Source organism: Ctenopharyngodon idella, chromosome 15 (assembly GCF_019924925.1).
Source record: "Ctenopharyngodon idella isolate HZGC_01 chromosome 15, HZGC01, whole genome shotgun sequence".
Taxonomy (NCBI): domain Eukaryota; kingdom Metazoa; phylum Chordata; class Actinopteri; order Cypriniformes; family Xenocyprididae; genus Ctenopharyngodon; species Ctenopharyngodon idella.
Window position 1 is genome coordinate 9,505,187 of NC_067234.1, and position 8,101 is coordinate 9,513,287.

The window sequence follows — 8,101 nt, forward strand, 5'->3', positions numbered from 1 at the left end:
TGAGAGCATATGTCGTAGTTTAGATATATTTTTAAGATGGAAGAATGCGGTTTTACAGATGCTAGTAACATGGCCTTCAAATGAAAGATTGGTATCAAAGAGCACACCCAGGTTCCTAACTGACGACGAAGACTTAACAGAGCAGCCATCAAGTGTTAGACAATATTCTAGGTTATTACGTGAAGAAGTTTTTGGTCCAAAAATTAGAATCTCTGTTTTTTCTGAATTTAGTAGTAGGAAATTACTGGTCATCCAATTTTTTATATCAGCTATGCATTCCGTTAATTTTGTGAATTGGTAAGTTTCGTCAGGGCGCGAAGAAATATAGAGCTGAGTATCATCAGCGTAACAGTGAAAACTAACGCCATGCTTCCTAATGATATCTCCCAAGGGTAGCATGTACAGAGTGAACAGCAACAGTCCTAGTACTGAGCCTTGTGGTACTCCATATTGAACTTGTGATCGATATGACATGTCTTCGTTTACTACTACAAACTGATAACGGTCAGATAAGTATGATTTGAACCATGACAATGCAATTCCACTAATGCCAACATAATTTTCGAGTCTATTTAAAAGAATATTGTGATCAATAGTGTCAAATGCAGCACTAAGATCCAGTAACACTAATAGAGAGATACAACCACAATCTGATGATAAGAGCAAATCATTAGTAACTCTAATGTGAGCAGTCTCAGCACTATGGCACGGTCCAAATCCTGACTGGAAATCCTCACAGATACCATTTCTTTCTAAAAAGGAACATAGTTGTGATGATACTGCCTTTTCTAGTATTTTTGACAGAAAAGTGAGATTTGAGATCAGCCTGTAATTGACTAATTCTCTAGGATCAAGTTGTGTTTTTTTAATAAGAGGTTTAATAATAGCCAGCTTAAAAGTTTTTGGTACGTATCCTAATGATAAAGATGAATTGACGATATTGAGAAGAGGATCTATGACCTCTGGAAGCATTTCTTTCAATAGCTTAGTCGGTATAGGGTCTAACATACATGTTGTTGATTTTGATGATTTAACAAGTTTAGACAATTCTTCCTCTCCTAAAGCAGTAAATGAATTGAATTTTTCCTCAGGGACACTACAATGCACTATCTGACACGATACTGTAGTAGACGGTTGCGTGGTTATAATTTTCTCTCTACTATTATCAATCTTGCAAGTAAAGAAGTTCATAAAGTCATTACTGCTGTGCTCTTTGGAAACATCAGAAGTTGAAGCTTTATTTCTTGTTAATCTAGCCACTGTATCAAATAAATACCTAGGGTTGTGTTTATTTTCTTCTAAAAGTTTTGAAAAATAGGCAGATCTAGCCGATTTTAAGGCCTTTCTGTACTCAATCATTCTCTCTCTCCACAAAATACGAAATACTTCTAGTTTTGATTTCTTCCAGCTGCGCTCCATTTTTCTGGCTGCTAACTTTAGGGCCCGAGTGTGCTCATTGTACCATGGCATTTGATTAATTTCCTTAATCTTTTTTAAACGCAAAGGAGCAACTGAGTCTAATGTGCTGGAGAAGACAGAGGCAATAGTTTTTGTTGCAACATCGAGGTCTTCTAAGCTGTCTGGTATGCTAAGGCGATGAAAATGATCAGGAAGATTATTTATAAAGCAATCTTTAGTGGTAGAAGTGATGGTTCTACCATATTTATGGCATGGAGGCAGTTTAGCCGCCTTGACTAAATGTAGTATACACGAGACTAGATAATGATCTGAGATGTTGTCACTCTGCTGCAGAATTTCAACAGCATCGATATCGATTCCATGTGACAATATTAGATCTAAAGTATGATTACGACAATGAGTGGGTCCTGACACATGTTGTCTAACACCAATAGAGTTTAGAATATCTGCAAATGCCAATCCTAATGCGTCTTTTTTATTATCTACATGGATATTAAAATCACCAACAACAAGGACTTTATCTGCAGCTAGTACTAACTCTGATAGAAAGTCAGCAAATTCTTTGATAAAGTCTGTATTGTGTCCTGGTGGCCTGTATACAGTAGCCAGCACAAATGTCAACTTACATAATGTTACGTAAAGTACCATAGTTTCGAAGGAATTATATTTGAAAGACTTCTGACTAATACTGTAAATATTACTATAGATTACAGCAACACCTCCCCCTTTGCCTTTCTGACGGGCATTGTGTCGATAATCATAACCTTGAGGACTAGACTCATTTAAAGTAATGTAATCGTCCGGTTTTAGCCAAGTTTCTGTGAAACACAGCACATCTAGATTATTATCTTTGATAATATCATTAACAATAAGTGATTTTGAAGTAAGGGATCTAATATTTAACAACCCGAGTTTTATCATTTGTTTAGCATTATTATCTCTATTTTTTTATTTGTTGAACATCAATTAAATTCAATGCAGCAGTTACAGTTATAATATCCAAGCAGTGTTGTCAGAGTTTAATATTCTCCCGCCATTGTCATTGTAGTAAATCTCACAAACAAAACTTTTAGCCAATGCCACGATCCAACAACGTGTGTTCTGTTTATCTTCTGCATGCGTGCACATCTGCACAGAAGCACATCTGTCTCGAGTCTCGACCATTAATGCAGCAAGCCATATTATTTTATAATTGTATAAAATAATCCCGAAAAAAAGCACAAACACGGCAGAGATGGCAAATTCAGCAGCTGGAATTAGCTGAGGTGTGACGGCTCACAGACAGCAGCGGCAATCTACCTGTCACTCAAGTGACCACGCCCTTAATTATGCAGAACTTTAAGGCTTAATATAATTTAAACGGATGAGTTATAAAAAAAAATTCACCCCCCTCAGAGTTGTCATGAAGGGCAAAATTAGCAGTATAGACCAAAACCACAATTTGTACCAAGCTGTAAACGTTTTTTTCTGCTGTAAAGTTTGCCATTTTAACATGGGGCTCTATGAGATTCTGCTCTCTTTTGGAGCCAGTTGATGAATTGCAGTTTTATTCACTTCCGTATTGGCTTCATTAGAAACTGAGGGAGGTTGTTGCGTGGGTTGCACGTAATGACATTTTAAAAAAAAAATGATGGCATGTAGTTCTAGCGCAGCCGCAGGGTGCAAAAAAAATAACAAATGCACACAAAAAATGACAGAGAAATGAGATATTACGGAGAAACAACAAATTACTGCTCATGACATGTGTACAAAAAAATATATTTATTGTGGCCACGACGCATACCCAGACGCTACACCACTGACAGAGTGCCGTCAGTTGATTAGCTAGTGTCTCAGTGCCGCGGCGGCAGATCGTCCCAGTTCAGATGACATTGAGTGTCATCCCTGGTAAAACTGAACAGGTGGCCAGTGACATTACACTTAACTGAATCACAGCAGTCATGGCTTGTATTGTATTGTTAGGATTAGTGTAAATCAGTGGTTTTGATTATTTGTATAGGGTGAGCAGGAGTGACACAGGAACTGCAGAGAGCTTCCTGATCAGCTACAGAAAGAGGAGTGGACCGTGAACTACAGTTTATATCCTCTAATCCGCTCTGTGTGGACGTTGGAGGAGCTGATGGGCCAGAGATCAACTAGTCGAAAGGAGCAAAATATGTAGTTTGTATGCCAATTACAAATATAAACTTTACATTCTAAAACTTGACCACTGTAGCACAGAAAAACAAAAGCACATTCACTTATCTGGAAATAGTAATGATATTACTCTTATTTTTATATTACCATTACAGTAGTCCCTTTATATTTACTGCTCTCATAAAAATACAAATGTAGTATTTTATACCTAACAGCCAATAAAATGCATATTCAGTGTAGCCAAATGTATATTTTAGTCATAATTATTGCGCTGTCTTTCTGTTGCGCTCCATAAGTTTTAAGCGCTTATACACATTGGCGCTCATTCAGTGAAGTCTGTGAAGTTTAAAACGCAGGTTCATGTTCAAAAAAGAAAAAAAACGTAGCCTAACGTACCCAAGTGTCTACTTTGTCCGGTGTACAGCAATGTTGTTAGAAGCCAAACACGAGTCATGCAGGATTTTTCTGGAAAGAAATCAAGCTACTGTCATTTATTATATAGGTCATTACATATTATGCATGCTCCGCCCAGTGCAACTGCATTTTTATTTATTATAAACAGAGATGAAAATGTACAAACACGTTCAGGAGAATATTAAAGGGTATCAACAGAAACGTTTACATGTAACAAACAGGAGAAAAAAAATAAAGAAAAATAAAAACCTACATCCACAAAAAGCATAAATGTAAACAAAATAAACAAATTATTGAAAAAATAAATAAATGAAAATAAAACAAACTACAAATTTAAAAAATATAATTATATTTTTACATGTAATGATAAATACTAATTAATAAACAGAAACATTAGAGGAAAGCAAACTAAGCCTTATCAAAAGAATCATTACCGAAGTTCTCATATTGTTTCAAGAATTTGTTAATTTTTTTTATGACCAGTTAAAGAGAATTGAGAAGAGCTTCTACCTTAATCAAAAAAAAAAAAAAAAAAAAAAAAAGTGAGAGGGTAGTAAGTGAGCCCCAAAAACATTTGTTTATGAATAAAAAAATAAATGAGGATATATTCCTTAGCCTAGTTGGAGGTGTTAGTATAATAGCAAATAATATCTAGTAAATATAAATAAAATAATAAATAATAGTAAAATAATAAGAATAAAAAACTTGGCAAAAAATAGGGGGTTTGACTAAATGTTTAAATAAGTTAGACCAAAACTTCTGAATGAATTCACAAGAAAAATGTATTATTTTATCATCACGACTAGGAACATCAGCATATTTGGTCAAATTTACAGGGTTTATTTTGTGCAAGATTTTAAAGTGGACTGTTTGGTCTTATTGGGAATAAAGTATTAATGTGGCAACAACTGCTGTTCTCCAGTCATTGTTAATATAGGATGCTCAATGGGATCTACCTCTAGGGAAAATTTGGTCTTTTCTTTGAAAAATCTGTCTGATATGGTTATTATTATTATTATTATTATTATTATAAATACTAATGTCATCTAATAACAAAGCAAACTCTTGTATATGACTCTGGTTATAGTGACTCTTGACAAGCTGAATGGGGCCTGTAGCAATGGCTCTGAGCACAGTGTTAGATTATTTAAAAGGAATAGAGCAGTCGTAAACAGCCATGAAGCGCTCGTGAGAAAAGACATTACCAGAATCATCAAATACTGAAAGGATATAATTTATTCCTCTAAACCAAGCAGTTAAAAAGAAAATTTGTTCCTAACTCTTATTATCAGAGTTCTGTCATGACAACTCTTGGGATTTTGGTATGGTAATTGAGATTGGGATGGTAATGGATATGACAATGTTAATGTATTTGGTCTTGGTGGAATAGATCTGCTATGCTGCTGCTGCTGCTGCAGAGCAAGTACTGAGACTTGCTACTGCCAATACATTCACAGACATTGCTGTGAGCATGTAAGTCATGCTGCTGCTGCTGCACATGTAACATACATGAATTAACCCCCGTAGCAGATCTACACAGGTGGAGCTGGGAAAGGAGGAGGGTTCTGAAAGTGCACTGCAGACTGCTAATAGAAAACAATGCCAAGTATTTGAATGTTTGAGCAGCAAGCTCATTGGTCGCTGATGCAACAGCAACCTATCAACTGTGCTGTGAACTAGGAGAACTAGGTAATTATTCCACAAAAGAGTTCTGTGAGGTGAAAAATTGCGGATGTAACCCAACTTCCAGGCAAGAAGAGCCTGCTGATGAAAATTAGATAATGGGACTGGCAGTTTATTAGAAGTATAATTACATTTAAAAATAAAAAAGAGGCCTCCAATTTTATTAAAGACATGATTAGGGATTAAAAAAAAAAAAAAAAAAACATACCAAATTTAGATTCATCAAACATCTTATAAGCCAATTTATTTTAAAAGTATTTATAGTATTATTAAAAAAAAAAAAAAAAAGTACTTAAAGTCCACCATCTCTTCTGCTATTGGAAATCACTGCTTTTCCGGCCAGAAAAATCAAGCTGTTTTCTAGATGCTAGATTAATGTTCAAATAAATATCTAATTATTTTACTGTGTCTGTAACTGGAATACCTTCAATTAAAGTGTCATCACATTAAAGTAGTGGCATTATCTTACACTTAAACTGTTAACCAGTTGAATGGCTGTGGAACCCTAGCTCCTCCTAACTCGATTGCTCCTGTCTGCCTCGCTGCTCAGATTGGTTTGCGTCTGTAACTCCGTATAGCTTTGTTTTGAATCTCTTACTTTTATTCATTGTTGCTTATTTTTTTATTACCTTATATGTAATATTGCCTACCACACTAATCTGACGTCGCTAGCTTGTAATATTTGAATCTAAATCGCTGTTACAACGCATTTGCATTTGCAGCGCTAGCTTGTTAACCTGCTAACAGTCGCTCGCGCGCTCCTTTTTCAACGCGTTCTTCAAACAGCTGTGGTAAGTCGGATCAGTCTACAAACACGGTGAGTCATGTCATCCTCTCCCAGCATTGCTACCTGTTCCATTTGCCACATGTTTACCATAGCTCTCTCTGTCAGCGACGAGGGATTTACATGTCATAAATGTAGGGAAATAGTCAGGCTGACAGAGAGAATCTCAGAATTAGAGACACGCATCCAAACTTTAATCGAGGATAGTAAGAATGCAAGGGCTTCAGATACTGTTTTGGATGCGACTAGCTTAGTGAACTCTGTACATTGTTCGGTTCCGGTTGTAGAGCCCGCGCAGCAGGGCACTTGGGTAACGGTGAGGCGGCCTAGCCGCGGAAAACACCACTCTTCCGTTCCAATAAGAACATCAAACAGGTTCTCCCCACTCAGTGATACACCCACTGAGAATCCTGTTGAAAGTGCCCTAGTTATTGGCGATTCTATTACACGGAACGTGAAAATAGAGACACCAGCCACCATAGTCACATGTTTGCCGGGAGCCAGAGCACCTGACATCAAAGCAAATTTAAAAGTGCTGGCTAATGCTAATCGTAAATACTCTAAGATTATTATTCACGTCGGCACTAATGATGTTCGACTTCGCCAGTCGGAGATCACTAAAATTAACATTAAAGAGGTGTGTGAACTCGCAAGTACAATGTCAGGAGAAGTAATTTGCTCTGGCCCCCTTCCTGTTCGTCGGAGTGATGAGATAGTTAGCAGATTATCATCACTCAATGGCTGGCTGTCTAAGTGGTGTCCGCAAAATAATATAGGTTTCATAGATAATTGGAAAAGTTTTTGGGGCAGACCTGACCTGTTAAAAAGAGATGGTATTCATCCCTCCCGGGATGGTGCTGCTCTTCTCTCTAGTAATATGGCACATAGTCTTAGAACTGAAACATGACAAACTGGGGCCCAGGTCAGAAAGCAGACAGACTGGCTAAACCGACCGTCTGCTAGCTGCCTCATGTTACAGAAGTCAGAAAATTCAGATAACTCTCAACACATAGAAACTCTTACACCTAGATATTTTCAAATAGAGACTGTGTCTGTACCCCGAATTAGTAAAAACAAAAAACTTCCAAACCCATTTAATGGTAAAAATTTAATTGATGTTCAACAAATAAAAAATAGAGATAATAATGCTAAACAAATGATAAAACTCGGGTTGTTAAATATTAGATCCCTTTCTTCAAAATCACTTATTGTTAATGATATTATCAAAGATAATAATCTAGATGTGCTGTGTTTGACAGAAACTTGGCTAAAACCGGACGATTACATTACTTTAAATGAGTCTAGTCCTCAAGGTTATGATTATCGACACAATGCCCGTCAGAAAGGCAAAGGGGGAGGTGTTGCTGTAATCTATAGTAATATTTAGAGTATTAGTCAGAAGTCTTTCAAATATAATTCCTTCGAAACTATGGTACTTTACGTAACATTATGTAAGTTGACATTTGTGCTGGCTACTGTATACAGGCCACCAGGACACAATACAGACTTTATCAAAGAATCTGCTGACTTTCTATCAGAGTTAGTACTAGCTGCAGATAAAGTCCTTGTTGTTGGTGATTTTAATATTCATGTAGATAATAAAAAAGACGCATTAGGATTGGCATTTGCAGATATTCTAAACTCTATTGGTGTTAGACAACATGT